Raw genomic sequence first — 15,847 nt, 5'->3', positions numbered from 1 at the left:
GACTTCCCAGAAGTGCTGCTCTCCAGGACACAGGCCCCCTTTCATAAGGCATGGCTTGCATTCCCTGTGCTCTGGCATACAACTTTGCCTTTCGCCATATTAAAGACACAGTGTGTCTGAATGTGCCTACAGAGCAAGTTGTGAGAGCTCCATTATCATTTACTATTCTGCTGGCAATTACTATCAGTAACAGTTTTTTTGCTTACTTCTGCAATAATGATGAAACCACTCCATAGTATTGGGATTAGTGCAAATACTCACTGGAATCAATCAAAAGGACTCTTTTCCTGCCACAGCTAATTTTTAAAACCAATTTCATATTGACAGTTACTCTTGTTAATCAAAATGCTTTACAAAATTAAACATATTTTCTATCAGCCTTATTCGTATTGGACAGCTGTACCTTTGTTAACTTCTAGCTTTTGGCAGGAGAAGGGTGAAGGTAGGGAAAGCTGGCTGTGGGACACTGCCGGTAAACACTTTTGGAAACACCACAGGCACTCTTTGCAGTGCTGTATACAGAAGAACTCCATACTCACAATTGCACTCTACTTACACCCTACAGAAAGGTTTATTTCAAGGCTATTTGCCATCCCAAGTATTCTGGAAGTTTTACAGGCGCTGGCACAAGGCTGGAAGAGCAGAACATTAGCAGAGGGGGTAGAAGAGACAACACCTGGCTTGAAGGCAGAAATTGGTGCATCTATTCATGAGCTTTAAATTCTATTCATTGTAACCTAAAGTTCAGAGAAAGTCCAGCTGGCTTTTTGTACTGTGGCTTTCCCCCTTGTTCTCTTTCTGCTACTTGTCCTGCTGTATAACCATGCAGCTATTAGAACTATCCCGAAGGCAATGGACAGCTAAGTGGGATTTTCCAGAAGCCTGGGGAAGTCTTCCAGTGGAATCTAGCACTAAAATATCACCTCTTAAAGGCTGCACTAAAAATTCCTTTCTCTAAATAACTTTGAAGACAGAAGGGATCTATCTGCTCATTTCAGGCCCATGGATTCCTCCCCAAACATACCTTAACCTGTTCATAAGATAAATGACCATATGGTTTAATTGTGACTTCTTCACAGAAGGCATAACTTTTTCTCTTATGATCAGTACACCTTGATCCTTTTCATTTTCAAATGTAGTCCCACTTATGAGTCATCTTTCCCTCCTCTCACACACACTTTTCAGTCTCTCCTCTTCATCCTTTTCCTCTTGTTTTAGTAAAAGCTGTAGGTAGGGTGAACTAAAATAGCAAGTTTCACAACTGGACATGAGACATCCTTAAATTTAGATCAAATAAGCCCTTCAAAAGTACACTAGAGCCTTCCATCCAGACAGATTTATAAAAGCTACATATAATTATGGAAAGGAATAAGAATAAAAATAGCCTGAGGACTATGCCCTCTCTCAACAATATATGGATAGGAAGGAGGACAGCCTTGTTCTCTTAGAAGCAGAAGAAAAGATAAGGTAACTTGAGGCAGCCGTGGGAAGCACCCACCAGCCCACAGGCTTGCTAGATTGCTAAAAATCCTTAAGCGTGATAGATTCCCATAGAAACCCTCATTTTCTACACTGTTTTCCCAATCCTAATTCCAAACTATAATCAAATTGTAAAGCTAAGATGACCCCAGAAAACTTGACTACATCTCACTATCTGAGACTTCAAGTTCTTATCCAAGCTAAAGCAAAGACAGTCCTGGATGAAACCGGCTTTGCCAGCCATCAGTTTGTCTTGGAAGTCTAAAATCCAAGAAAACACAAAACCTGTTGTCTTGCCTTGACATCCATAACTCCTACCCTTTCAATAGGCGCCTGCTGATGATAGGAGTAAGAGTCATCTTACTCCCGACTTTCCTCCCACGCTTTGCACTGGCAAGGAGCCCTCACATACTCTGTCCTGGCTTGGAACGAGTTCTGCAGCCTGGTCCTACGCTTTCCACTGCAAGCTGGAAATTTCGTGTCCACTTCAGGTAAATACATTTTATTGAATTAAACACAAGAAAGTAAATATGGCAGAGTTACAGCGCTCCTTGTGTAAAACATTGACTTCCAAGATAAACAGGAATGCTACACAGCTTTCGCATATTGCTATCCTGCAAGCATTTCAATACACAATGGTGCTAAAGAAAGTATGGAGAGAAAGATGGAAATTTTGGCAGCTGCTGAGGGGAGAACTGAGGCTACTGGCAGAGGGCAGCATGTTTAAGGATTGTGAGATAAATACATCAGACCTTTTTCGCAAGCAATCAATAACAAAAGAGTTATGTTTGAAATCAGACAACAGATTAAAGTGAAACTCTTATTTCACAGCCCTGTGAGTTACAGGCTGTCTCCAGAGTTCCGCACTAGTTGAGCTTGTAGTGGAGGTTTACTTACAGTAACAATGATACACCTTCTTTTAAGCCAAACCTAAAATTCAGCAGTATATTTGGGTCACAAAGGGAGAATTCTATTGTAGGATGGAAATACGCAGGGCTCTGGGTGCTATTGCTGCCACGCAGGCTGGCTCCACCTTGCCATTTGAGGGGCAGAAAGGAGACTGCTATGAGTGCAGTCATGAAACTCAACCTTCCTCGGCCAACTTTGCATGTGACCGGCATTCATTATCACCCATCTGGGCAGAAATCCTGTGAGCCCTCCTACCTTCATAAGCTACACAACACAAGACGCTCGGCCACGGCTGCTGCAGCTGTTGATTGTAAAAGCCATCCCAGTTGCTATCTCCAAGGATTCTGTGGTCTTTCATGCACGACCACAACTCCTGCTTTCACTGATTAACAATCAGTCACACTAAAGCCTTGTTTAGAGCTGTACCTGCCAGAGCAGCACAGCCAGTCTTTCTTCTGGAGGTATACCCTGATAGCAGTGATTGCCGAGAAGACCTCCAGTATTGCAAGCTCACTACATACATAACTTCTAGGCACAAATTACATTTATATCTTCACCTACTTCAATGCCAGGCATCAGACAGTAATTAAATTACACGTAGCCTGGGAGCCTCGGTCAGGCGCTGGAAGACGAGCACAAGGCACAGTGCAAACAGCACTGAGCAGATTCCCAGTTTAAGCAAATATGGCTCTCCTCCATGGACTGAGGATGTTTTTAGCCATAGTTACTTCCACATGTGCTCACGAACCCACTATACTGCCCCCAAGGCCTTCAAAGCTGGAGATGGGGACGGCGTGTGAGTTCCCTGTGGCCCTTGGGCACTGCAGGCCAGGCTGTGGCAGCTGCACGCCCTCAGTAACCCAAGCAGTGAGCGGCGGCACAAAAGCTGCCTATTTCTTTGCAGAGCCATCTGTTAGGGTTTCGTTCCACACAACTCCACTGGCTTCTAGGAGGTGCTGAGGTCACACACACAGCGAGGCTCTTGGTCTGCTGCCACTCCAAGCAAGTGTCCCGTGCATGGGGTGAGGGCATGGCCAGGGGCAGCCTCTGCTGGCCAACTCCACCCTAACCACATGGCCAGCTGGGCCAGGGAGTTCCCTGTGCTGAAAACTAATCACTCAGCTAGTGTTCGCTTTCAGCTGGAGCAGTCCCTCCTCTGACAAGCACAGAGAGGCACAAGGGCAGGAGCCAAAGGAGGGAGGGAGGGCAGCATGACCCTATTTGTGGCGGCACCAACTTGGATCACTGCAAGTTGACTGAGACCACATCCCCAAAGGGTGTCCCAGGATGGTTCCAGGAAATCCCCTCTGCCACAGGAAGGACTTCTAGTAGCACAGACCTGGTTCCCAAATCATCCTTTCCTTCCTATCCCAAGATGCAATTAAGGCTACTCTGCCTATGAAAGGATTACATTTCATTTCCAAGAACATGCAGATAGGAAACAGCAGGATATTTTAGCATCCAAGACAGACAGCCATTCTCGTGCTGCTGAACTGAATGAATACAGCATGTTGGTCTAGGACCAATGGGAGGACCTCTATCCCTCAATAACCTCATGCAGAAACCCATCAGGACTGAATTGCTTTGCATTTCAATCCCTGCATGAAGCTAGTGACCACCTGAAGGATCTTTACATGGTATTTAATCCTCTTCTCCATGTTATTGTCCTCAGAAATACCCAACAGTTTACCAAACAGCACAACTGCTTAATGGCATGTGGCTATTGAATTGAAAATGTTGAAAGTAAGTCCTATCATATCTACCCTAAAAGAATATCCTCAAAGTGTTACAAGGAAGAAACTGGAACCATCAGTTAATAATGTTATCACTCTTTCCTTACAGCAGAAAACAAGGAGAAAAAAGCTAATCAAATACTACCACCTTTCTTCCCCTCTGCTATTGCTTCTCCTAACATTGACCACATTTGTGGTTAAATGTAGGGAGACAAACTTCCTATAAGCAGTGTTGTTACGGTTCCAGATTTCCACTGTGGTTCAGCTGTATCACAGCTCTGGAAAGGCAAACTGGCATGTGCTCAAACCACCACCCTCCCTTGTTAGGGTGAAAAAATTCCATATTGTGACTCTAAAAGGTTCTTTACCTGAATCACCTTGCTGGCCTGCCTTCTAAGATTTAAGATCTTAATAGTGAACTTAAAAAACCACTTTGTTAAAATTGATATTCTGGATAAAAACATTTAGTGAAAATACTGATGCAATTTCATCACACTACAGGAGATGCAGGAAGCCAGTTAAAAATGTACCTTCCCATTAGGACAGTACTTTAAATTCAGGGTTCTGGCTGGGAAGATCACTGCACCTGCTCCATGCTGGGGCTCACGCTCATGCAGTCATGGAGAGGCACTCAAAGATGAGGCAGAGGAACAATGAGGACAAAAAGCATCATCTCTCAGGAGAGGTGAAGTACTACTTGTAGAAGGCATTCAGGATTACTCTGCAGCAGAGGGAACAATACATTTTCATATTTGATCAACGCTAACCAAAGAGACTGGGCTGAATCTGGACAAAGAATCTGACATCAGCTTTTCAGGAGGAAAGCAAACCTTCCAGGACCATAACAGGCAAACAGGCTATTCCTAATCTTCTAGGCATGCCACACTTGCACTTCCAGTGGGAAAGACAAGGTAGCTCGGGTGAGCAAGTATCTTTGCTGGGATCTTTATGCCACCCCTCTTACACCATTGCACTGTTACAAAAAGTTCCAGATCTGTTGGCTTTTTCCATTTCAACAAGGTATTGCCATCCAAGTCAATAAGGCAAGCTCAAGTATCTGATATTTTTAGCTAGATATACTATAGCACTTCACAGATGCCTCAAATTTTCACCCTACAAGGTCCGAAGGCAATTCCCCCCTTTACTGCTGCTGGTTGAGCAGAGTTTGGGACCTGCTTTTCACATGCTGAGGTAACTGAGCTTTTTAAAGAGCTGGGAAAGCCACATTTCTCCGCTTCAAATGAAGTACTTAGAACAGATATAACCCCTGTCTAGTATAACTGGTGCTGCTTCCCCACCTTGGTGAAGTAGGGAAGCGGTTTGAAATTGGCATTGAGGCCATCAAGAGAGTGAAAGGGTAGTCAAAAACCCTCAAAACTGAACAAATCTTAAGGGGAAAGGAAAAGAATGAAATTCGGATCCTTTCTTACTGAAAACATGATGATAACTCTTGATTCACTTCAAAACAGAAAGACCTGATTTTGGCCTTAGAGAAAGGAGTCCATCTTAGTCTCTGCATTGCAGATGAGAACAATCACATTTTTGCTTGGTCTGACTTATGACTAAATTGATTATTCTCCAGGACCAGGAAAGAGGGAGAAAGGAGGAAGATTGTAATCACCCTTATAAAATTATTTTAGGTGAAATAAGTGAATGCATCTTACTTTTCCTAGCAACCCTCTTTCCCAATTCTGAAGCAAATAAAACACACTAAGGATAGTATCTTGAACATATGGCTCTAAATAAGGGGGATTTGCCTCCTTTTCTCTTATCTCTTTTTTTTTTTACTCTAAATTAAATATGCCAGTCTCTGGAATTCCCTACACATTCCCTTTCACAGCAAAAGGGGCTTCTGTCCCCCTAAAATACAAATACCACAAAAAAAATTCCTTTTTAACTACTAACTTAATTCTGCCACAAAAGACTGTACCTAAGTTTAATACCTAGCCAACTGCACACAACCTGTTCACTACTGTTGCATTCACTTCCCACATATTCTGCAAACATGATGCTACCAAGACGAGAATAGGGAAGGACTTCAGTGCACCAAGACCAGCAGCAACATGAAGAGCATCTTTACAGATGAACAGGTCATAACAACACTGGAGGCTGCCAAATGATCTTGCATTTTTCTTTGCCATCTCCCTTGCAAACACCTACAAAGCACATGTCTCCAAGAACAGAAACTCATGGGATGTGTTTTTATTTTGCCCTCCGCTTTTCCATGCACAAGACACCCCACACTGCACAGCGTGGGCTTTGAATGCTCCTGTCTTTCTGCGGAGCAGCTGAAGCGGAGGACCAACGGGAAGGATGCTGCTAACCCCTAGATCTGGAAGAGGCTTCCCACAGGCACCCTGCAGGAAGGGGGAAACACCCCCTGAAGTTCCTCATTCCCCTGCCTGCAATCCAAGAAGGCAGCTGGTGACACTGCGTGGAAGACGATCACAGAGAAGTTTGCCAGCAGGAACGAAAGGGTACCGAGAATGCCAAAAGCCAACGGTCTACATTTTTCTTTATTTTTGGTAAGCAAAAATAAAAGCAAGCAACACAAATGTGACCAGCAACAAAAATCAGGAAGGAAATGTAAATGATTTTATAGAAAGCATGAATCAAAGTCATACCAAAAGCCACCTGAATGTTTCTCTATCATAGAAAATTTCTCATGTTCTTTTATGTCATCTTTGCAGTGTCAGTTTTCGAGAGAATAATTCTCAGCTCAGCACGACAGAACAGTAATACCGACGGGCATGCAGAACATTAGCATGTTATAAATAAACTGCTAATTTGAGGTGGGAAAAATCATCAAGGCAGCTCTTATGATTAAGAACTAGAGAAAGAAAATGAGCAATTTGCTTATGCTTTCAGGACACTGTATTTTACAAAAAAACCCAAAAAAACCCACAAACAAACTTTTTCTAACTCCTAATTCCTGAGGGAAAGAAAGAAGAAACCCAGTGAAACACCCACTGTTGAGACAAAGAAGCCAGTGAAAATGCTATTATAATTTTTAAAGCCGTCCCTGCACCCACCTCAAGTAGTAAGTTGTCTTTTTTACTTGCCTAAAGAATTTTGTGTTTAAGGGTACTACAACCGGGTTGTGAAGTTTCAGCTTCCTCTCAGCCGACTTGCAGTTTTACGTAACTCCCCAGAGACACTTTTTGGTCACAGATACCACGCAGTTGAAAGCAAAAAAAAAAAAAAAAAAAAAAAAACCCAAAAAAAACCACCCCACCCAAAAAAGTACAGGAAGCAGAAGCATTATACAGCAATTCAGGTCTGGGTTACTTAGAGCCACTCAATAAAACTCTTACCATGAAAAGTAAAACTTTATTCCTTGAGCCGGCAGCCAAGATTATTCGTGCCTGCGATAGCCCTGATCACTGCCCTCCGTCTGCCCCGTGTGGGGTTCCCTTCCCACCCTGTCCCCAAGCCTGCAAGGACAGATAACTCCCCGCCACAGCACGGCTGCCACCTCGGGTATTATTTTTGTACCGCTCCAGCATTGTCGCTCTGTCCCAGCATGACACTTACCAAGCATTGCTATAAAAATTTCTGCGTATATCTATGTTTTCCATGAGCGGGGATAATGGCCTCATTGCAGTAGCCTTGATAAAAGCTCCAACAAGACAGCTTTCAGATATCACCACACAAAAGCCTTCTGTGAGAGCTGTAACCAACATCAATTCCCGCTATGCGAAGACATTAGACAAAGTGTGAACTAGCTTACTGTATGGGGACAAAAAACTGACTGTCAATGTGTGGGACCAACGCCGTCTAAAAACACAACGCTGGCAAGGCAAAATAGCACCAGCATATATACATGGTAATTGCCATTTAATTCCAGAATTAGCAGCACAAGAGAACAAGTACTGAAGGCACTATTAGGTTACTAGCATCGCTCAAGACATTATAATTCCATATAATTCCATTTCTAGTGTCCCTGGAAGGAAAATGACTTTAAAAACAGCAGATGTTAAAAACACCCAAGCAGAAGGTGAAGGAAAGCCCAGTTTCCATTACAGAAGCACCCAGAGAATGCAGCAAACCCTTCAGACCTGCTCCTTAGAGCATGTATTTTCCTACAGAATCATGGAATAGCTTGGGTTGAAAGAGATCTTTAAAGGCCATCTAGTCCAACCCCCCCTGCAATGAGCACTGACATCTAACTAGATCAGGTTGCTCAGAGCTCCATCCAACCCAGCCTTGAATGTTGCCAGGAATGAGTACCTATTCCCTGTCTGAGCAACCCATTACAATGCTTCATTAGCCCGGCTGTAAAAACCATCTTATACCTAGTCTAAATCCACATTCTTTTAGTATAGAACCATGACCCGTTAATAATCACAGAATAACCCAAGTTGGAACAGACTCATAGGATCACTGAGTCCAACTCCCGACCCTGCAGAGGACAGCCCTGATTATCACACTGTGTGCCTGACAGCATTGTCCAAAGGCTTCATGAACTCTGTCAGGCTTGATGCTGTGACCACTTCCCTGGGGAGCCTGTTCCAGCACCCAACGACGCTCTGGGTTGGTCTGGGTAAAGACCATTTTCCTAATACCCAGCTCAAGCCATGGTAGGACACACAAAGCACCATTCCATCTATGGTACAAGATGAAACCTTTTCTGTGCCTCATTTTGTACTTATTACATACTTATCTGCTTACACTTGGGTAGCATAAAAAAAGTCAGAAGCCTATTGTCAACCTCAATGGACTGCACCATTATAATTGCTCGGCCAAGAGATAAGGTTTTTACTTCCAGACCTGAATTTTGCCAGATGATACCTCTTAAATTGAAGGTCTAGGAAGGAGGGATGCAAACAAGTCTACATGTTAGTTTGTTTCTGAAAAACATTTGAAAGGCAAATTTGAAAGCTAAGTTTTTAGACAGCATAGTACACTCACCCCATGGAGAAGTATTTCACTCTAAAATTACATCTGTACTTTGAAATGTGTAAAAAATATAAAATCCTACAGTGCATATTCAGTGGCTTGCAAAAAAAAAAAAAAGTATCTGTCACTGCACTCTAATTTTAGTATGATTTTATAACTAACTGGTAGAACTAAAATTAAGACAAAGTTATATTCAGAGAGAACTAGTACAGTGGACCAATGAGCCTGACATGATATATAAGAATAAGACCCTTGCAGTGCATGGTGTGCACCATTGAGTCCTAAACCAGAGACTTTTAATGTCACCTTAATTAACCAGAAAGGAAGTTTGCCAATGAGTTCCTTCCCCCACTCCCCTTTTCTAGCACTAAGTTATGCAATATGCAACAACCTTTGAACCAACAGCTGTAGAACAAGCAAAAAACCCCAAACCAGAACAGCATGGTTAAGATGAGAATGTCTTTCAAGAAGTTCATTAATGGAAATTACCTTTAGAATCTATGCATACATAACCAACAGACATACCACAACTCAGGCCAGGAATGCTGGAGCTGAAGCAGCCAAGGCTAAGCAAACATCTCTTGCTGTCCAGATTCCCAATACACTTTACTTTTACCAAAAATAGTTCTTCATGTGTTTTCTAAAAGTTTTCATAGATTTTTGCAAAACAACTAGTGGCTCACAAGGTCTATGTGACAGGACTGTAAAAATTTAATTGTAAAAATAAAGAAATGAAAGCCCAAATAATAGCAGCCTCTGCTGTTAACAGTGATTTTTCCATATAAAGCTCCAGATACCAAGGACTCAATATCTGCAATACTGCAAGTGTGCCTCACCGGAAATCGTATTTTCTGAAAAATCAGGTTCTACACCCTTGAAGTGAGGCACTTGAATATGCCACCAGCCTTAGCTAGTGGACACTTCTGGGCCTAAATGCAGCCACATACAAGTTGGAAGAATCTTGAAAGTAGCTGGAGGTGATCAAATTAAGTCTCCTACTCAAAGAAAGCAATGAAACGGGATACTGGTTTTACTTTTAGAGGCAGGGATAAAAGAAAGCCATATTTGCCCACATAACTTAGCACACTCACAGAAGAGATGCCAGCTGATTCTGAGAAGGTGATCTTTAATGCACCACTTCACCTTCCTAGCTTAGTCCCAGGCCAAAGAGCTTGGGCACAAAACACCTGAGAGCTGCAGGGCATGCACATTGCAGCAGTGAGAGTTAGCAGGTTAGTTTCCACACTGTCACAGGTGAGGTCAACAACTGTCCACATTCATAAGTGGGACAGGAGACTCAACACACGCCATTAACCTTAAGCAAGCTCAGTTTGCAAACTGCTACCAGCACATTTGCTATGCATTCATGTATGTATAAAAGGGATGCTAAAACACATGAAGTAGCACTCTCTTACCACACAACAGGGGCCATTTTCATTAAGCTCTGGCTTAAACAACACCTAGTCAAGCTCCTGCCTTCTCCCTTTACAAGGCTTGCAGATGCAAATATTTACCACAGCTCATGTTGAGCTCACAAGGCATTAAAAAACTCCACGAGTGCCACTAGATCCAGCAAACAGGAGCAGCATCCAAGCAGACATCACAGAACTTCAAGAGACACCCATGCCAGGCATAGCACTCCCAAGTGTGGTTTTGGACCAACTTACTTGAGGAAAACAGAAGTTAAATAGTTCCTTTTTAAAGATGTGATAAATTGGGCAATTTTGCCAAGCCTGTCTTCAAACAGAACTGAAATTGAAACAGAATCCAAATACCTCACCAGCAGCACCTCTAGTACTGCAGCAGCCCCATCCCAGAGGCATGGGCAGCCTCCCTCCTACACACCACTGCCCCCAGGGAACATGATGGGGGTTTCTTCTCCCCAGAACTACAAACACAATCTTGGTCTTGAAAAATAATGCAGGAAGTGATTAACTCTGTCAGTCACAACAAAAGCCTGAAGTCCAGCTTAGTCATTTGTAAGGACGAGAGTTACCTCCATATATACACACTCAGCGCTGCCAGCTGTAAATGAGATTATTTGCAGAGACTATAAAACCTGGCGATTTAGTTACTCTAAGAGCTTTCCATCTGCTGAAGCTCCACACTGGGCCAGGCTGGATCTCCGTTACCACCACTGGTGCAAGAAACCCACTGGAACTGAAGTAAAGAGTCGCCAACTCCTCCTTACCAGGCAGTTCCCCCACAAACCAGGACGAAAGCCTGAGGCACCTTCCCACCCCTGCACACCAGCACCAGGACCAGTCCTGCCACCAGGGCCATGGCCATCAGCCAAGCAGACACCTTCGGAAGTGACGCCTTAGAGATACCATACTTGAAGCTACCAAGAAAAGCCCCTATCTTCATTTCACATGCACCAATCTCATTCTTGGTGCTCTGAGCGGGAGGGATGGGCTGAATTTCCCTCCCACAACCACACCAGGCCTACTGGCCTGCACAGGACTGGGCTCCAAAGAGGAATGGTGCTACTTCACTTTCCTTTTTGTAAGCTGGGTCTCTTAACGAGCTATTCCCACAGCAGCCATGCCTACTCATCCCCTCTACCCCACAGATCCCATTCGCCTCTCCAGGGCTAGGTTAAGACTTCATGAAACAAGCTGGGTCTGAAAGGGTCTCTGCAAAGCGAGTCTACAATGTGTTCCAAACACCTTTCAAAGCTGGCAGTCCACAGAAGTTTCACAAGTAAAAACAATTACAGACACACTTGTTTTCACACCCATGTGGCTCCTTTGTAAAAGGACACCTTTATCTTTATATTAATGTCTTTCATTTCAGGAGAAATGAATTGTCTGACACTCTTCAGCTTGGAGAAGACATCTGAGGACAGAAGATAATTTGTCATAAACTGTGCAGAGAAACATATATCAGAAAATCATTTTTCTCTACAATATCTAGGATCACCCAAGAACACTATAGACCCAAGCTCAAACTGAAAAAAAAAAAAAAACCAAAACCAAAAAGCAAGGCAAGAAACAAAATAGCTTTTTCCTTTCATACAAAATGGCAAAATCATCACTAGAACTTGTTGTTACCCAAGGTCTGAACTACGGCTAGATTCAAACAAGTATCACAAAAATCACCAGCCACTGGTAGCTATCAAAGCCATTGTAATCCCTGACCAAGAAAGTGCTCTCTAGAAGCACAAAGGGCCTTCCTGTGCAAGCCTCCTTCCCCATGCTCTCTCCTGAAACACTTGCCACAGTCATACTCGGAGAAGTAGCAGGGGAATGCTTCATCTTGCAAAACATACAGCTGTTCCTAAATTCAAAGATTATTTTCCTTGTAAATGCTTGCACATACTCACAGATGAGCACACAGTAAAAATTAACAGAACAGCACCAACATACCTGGCATAAAATGAGGGGAAACAAAATACCTGTATTTGTTCAACCAGGTGGAGCATTCTCTACAGAAGAATAAATGGGCCATAAAGTGACCCCTACCCAGCTTTTGGTAAGCAGACTGGTGGTGCAAGGAAAATACATTCACAGAAATAACAAGTAGGACCAACATCATAAAATGGTGGCTTGCGGGGACAATTTAACACCTCCACATGGGCAAGTTCCAGTCTCCTTCCTTCTTCCCACTCAGCCCATTTCGGGCCCAAGACGTCTGCCAGACCCAGTGCTCACACCCAGCTCTTCTACCTTATTAAAGCAGCAAAAAGCAACTTGTCAGTGCAGCCAGATGCTCCCCAGGCACAGCAGTAGGGGAAGAACCCTGTCTGGCCATAGGCAGAGTAAAGGACATGATACAGAGGAGACAGTGAGAGACAAGCAAGCCTACTCCTTCTAGCAACAGTAAAGCCTTTGAGCAGCTCAGCTGCCCATGGAACTGTGCCAAAAGCCCTTATCATCATGGGGCTACCATACTCAGGAGTTCTGGCACAAATGGAGCCACACCAACACAGCTGGACTCTGCACGAGGATAGCATAGCCAACAGCAAGCTACAGCCTATTCCTGTAGGGTTTTATTAGGATGCCCACTTTTCGCAAGATGTTTGGTGGCGTGGTTAGGGCAACCGGGATTTCACGTTTCTCTGAAGTCGCCTCAGACGGCTGCACCCAAAGGGCCATGTGGTGCCTCCTCAGGCTCAGAAACAGTGTGCTGCTGGAGGAGAGTGATTTGAACCAAAGAAAATCCCTTAAATGCTATTCAAAAAGCGAAGGTCCCAGACTCATTCTAACATTCATTTCTACAAACACAAACTATCAGGCAAAGAAAATAGGCCTGAATATGAAAACACCTGTGTCTTCACATACAAACCTTTCCACTGTCACAAAATAAAGAAAAGCTACTAAGTTTACTACCTCCTTCCGTTATGTGACTTACACATTCTTCCATACCTTAAATCCTAGTTCATTATTTATGTCCTATTTGGCTTGCTCCTTTACATAACACCTAGGAGAAAGACTGTGGGTTATCCTATTTTTCTTCCTTTCCAGAAGCATGTTGCTGAGAAGCAGGAAGGAAGAGGTACTTTCTAAACCACCAGAAAAAATGAGAGAGGTACTAAGTATTCAGTTTGGAAATGTAAATCCTCCTGCCCCCTTCTGAAGTATGCCGAACTAGCCTCTCCACAGCTCATGTCATCTAAAGGCCACAGGAGTTCTCTAAAGATATTGTTGTTAAGAGGATTTAGCCCCTTTTAAAAAGGACTTAACATGTGGGTGGTGTCTCCATTTAAGCATTTTCTCATGGCTAAGAAAATGGCCCTCTTCTTAAAGGCTTATCTTTATAACCTAAAGACAGTAAGAAATTCTCTACTATTTGAATTAGAAACATTTTGAGCAGCTTGCTTTTATAGCAGCCCCATTTCTGAGTACAGGGAATTAAAAATGGTAGTGACTTTCTCACACCAAGTGAGAAGGCAACACCAGTGAGAATGCTATTGGGGTACCTCATCAAACATTATTTTTTTCCTGTGTTCTCATAAGGATCCAAGTCAATTCACAAACTCACACTAAAACATCATGGTGTCACAACTCCTGTGCCATATCCCCGGCCACCACTTTACCTTGATGGTCCCTGGCACTTCCCAGACCTGCCATTAGCTGGTTCAACCTGCTTGCCCAGCAGAAAACCTTTATTTATTTAGGTCAGGGTTAATTTTCCATCCTGGGAAGCCTGAGATTCCAGAAGGGAAAAGGCACCAGCCCCCAGCAGGGTGCAGGAGAGCATGGGAAGATGCAGGACCACTGGCACTGTCTCCAGAGGCTCAGGCTCTCCCAAAGGGTGCAAGCTGATGGTTGTTTTGCAAGGGTTAGTTCTCCATTACTGTTGGTGTTTAAGCCATAGCAAGAGTTCAGATCCACCTGGTAACGCTTTCTATTAAGTCCTCAGGAATCCTGCAAAAGCCCCTCAAGCTGAAAGGGCAGGCAGGCTGGGTCACAGCTTCCCAGAGTCAGGGCTCTCCAGCGTACCAGGGTCCAGTTAACAACCCTCGGCCACAGGAGCTGCCACAACGGGCAACAACACAGCAAGGAACTGGCTTTGGACACAATGGAGACGTTTGCTTGGGACATGGAAGAGTGTGCAAATTCTCAGTGTGGGGCTGGAGAGGCCTGTTGTTATGGACTAGGCCACTTTTCAAGGCTTTTCCAGCAGTGTTACACATACACAACCACAGATAAAATAACTAATAAATTCCCAAGGGGAAACAGTTTACTGTTTACTAGGCCTAAGAACCTTTTCCATTTGCTCATGTAGTTGAACACCTCCCTGCACAGCCTAAACTATATTGCTGTACTGACTCTTACTGACTCTCAGTACAGTACCCTGTACTGACTCCAGTCATACCATAGTTTATATTTGGAAGTGATGGGTGGGTTGCCAGTGCAGTTACATCTGCAAGGCAAGAGTATTTTCATAATCCTAACCACTGCAGGTGTGCTGGCCAAATTTTAGACTTATCTCTACAGTCTTTTGCATAGCAGGGTCTTGTTTTCAGCTGGGGGTCTCAGACTCCATCCACTACTTGCAATTCAATAATCAAGAGCTAAATTTATATTGGTGCTACTTGCCTGAGCTCATTGCCTCACCTACCCAGCATTTTCTCTCCTCTTTCACCAGTCCCTAATATTAGTTTGTCAAAAAATGCTCTGCTAGGAACCAAGGGCAGAACATCCTCACCTCCCAGTCCCAGAAAATCCTCCATTACATTTGAGGAAAGCTACCTGGAAGCTGCAGACCAGAAAGGGCCCAGACAGCATCCCTGCCAAGCAGTTTGTGGTGCAGAAAGACAAGGCAGAGCACTAGGGCGCTTCAGCCTGACTTCCCAAAAGATGGGTCTGTAGCAAGCCAGCCCAGCTCCAAGAAGGGCACTTCCATGAGCACAGCTGTCAGGGCAGAGCAGGATGCACAGCCCCTTTCCTAGTGTGTGCCACGGATGGCTTATCACCCTGGGAGGGTGCCAGCCAGAGGCTGTAGATATTGCCGGCCTGACCACACTCTTCCTCCCCCATCCCTCCCCAAAGTTAACACAGGGGCTGTGGGTATAAAACAAACTCTCAAGTTGTATGAGGACTTTTTTGCAGGCAGAGGCCAAAATCACTTTCCCCACCTACAAACCTTTAAGGTAGAAATAAGCCTTCCTAGGTTTTTAAGGCCAGGAGTTCCTCCCATTAGAGAGATGAGCAGCATTTAAAAAAAAAAAAAAAAAAAACCAAAAACAAACCAACAAACCAGCACTAAAATCATATATGAAGGTCTTACAGGACCCATTAATATGAAATTTTAGGAGCTCCTAACATCCCTCCCACAAAGCCAAAAAAGCCTGTATAATTTTTCTCCCAGAATCTTCATGT

General features: G+C 43.8%; 1 protein-coding gene across 3 annotated transcripts in view; it reads right to left on the bottom strand.

The window, feature by feature from the left end:
• The window catches only part of E2F3 (E2F transcription factor 3), a 41,962-nt gene that overhangs the window by 24,374 nt on the left and 1,741 nt on the right, over nucleotides 1-15,847 (bottom strand). The gene's annotated exons all lie outside the window — the stretch shown is intronic.

The sequence above is a fragment of the Chamaea fasciata genome, unplaced genomic scaffold, assembly GCF_029207755.1.
Source record: "Chamaea fasciata isolate MVZ Bird 193981 ecotype frontalis unplaced genomic scaffold, bChaFas1.0.hap1 SCAF_1, whole genome shotgun sequence".
Classification (NCBI taxonomy): Eukaryota; Metazoa; Chordata; class Aves; order Passeriformes; family Sylviidae; genus Chamaea; species Chamaea fasciata.
The sequence above is the reverse complement of the archived record's forward strand: the minus strand, read 5'-3'. Positions and strand labels throughout refer to the sequence as shown.